The sequence below is a fragment of the Phaethon lepturus genome, unplaced genomic scaffold (genome assembly GCF_000687285.1).
Source record: "Phaethon lepturus isolate BGI_N335 unplaced genomic scaffold, ASM68728v1 scaffold29956, whole genome shotgun sequence".
Taxonomy (NCBI): domain Eukaryota; kingdom Metazoa; phylum Chordata; class Aves; order Phaethontiformes; family Phaethontidae; genus Phaethon; species Phaethon lepturus.
In genome coordinates this window covers 1-875 of record NW_010546089.1, presented here as the reverse complement: position 1 = coordinate 875, position 875 = coordinate 1, and the positions used below count along the sequence as shown (strand labels likewise).

The 875-nt window shown below is 61.5% G+C and overlaps 1 non-coding gene across 1 annotated transcript; it reads left to right on the top strand.

Annotated features, from left to right (window-relative positions):
• The first annotated feature begins 188 nt into the window (after positions 1 to 188).
• TRNAI-AAU lies at positions 189 to 262 on the top strand. Its single transcript has one exon. It is a non-coding gene; the product is annotated as a tRNA-Ile (tRNA).
• The last annotated feature ends 613 nt before the right edge of the window (positions 263 to 875 follow it).

Below are 875 nucleotides of genomic sequence, written 5' to 3'. Positions count from 1 at the left end.
GGCGCGGAGGGGACGCCATTTCCGTATGGCAGTGAGTCGGCTAGCGGGAGCGAGGGGGAAGAGTTGTGCTCGGGACATGCGTGGTGTCCATGGTTGTGTCTCTGCTCGGCGCAGGTGCTGCTGCCAGGGGTTGGCCGCCCCCCCGGGCGCCGGGCACGGGGGGGTGCGCAGAAACTATAAAACAGTACGGCCGGTTAGCTCAGTTGGTTAGAGCGTGGTGCTAATAACGCCAAGGTCGCGGGTTCGATCCCCGTACGGGCCAGCTGACTCTTTTCGAGCCATTCTCTGTTTTGGGGCCTGCTTTCCGTGTTTCTCCCCCCACTCCCCTCTAGCTGATCAGGGGAGGTCACGGAGTTGCTTCCTACAGCACTGAAACGTCTGAAAGACGAAAGGGAACAAAGCTCAGAGAAGTTAAAACTGTCCTTTCGGAGTCACCCGCAGTTTATCGTGGTTCACCTAGAGAGCAACGCGGGGTAAGAAGCTGCTGTTGTAGTTATAAGCCGGTAGCGTTTCTTGGGGGTGGAGGGTGTCCAGTGTGAGAAAGTGGTTGGGACTGAGGGGGGTAAAGGAGAGGCGCTGGCCAGGGGTCAAGGGAGAGGCGCTGCCAAGGGTTCACCCTTCAGGGATGGTCTGCCGTGGTGAGGACAGCCTGTTTTCCCGGCTGAAAGTCAAGGGGCCGAGATGCCCGTCAGCGCCAGAAAGGGCTCCCGGGGGTGGGACGGCAGTTGGTTACGTGGGGACCCCGTAGCCTCCGCGGGAGGGACAAGAGAAATGGCAAAAACGAGCGGCTCCTCGCCCTTGCTCATCCCCGTACCCAAACGGACCTGAGCGCCCCGGGCCGCGCTGGGCTGCTGCAGGACACCGGCACTCCCTCC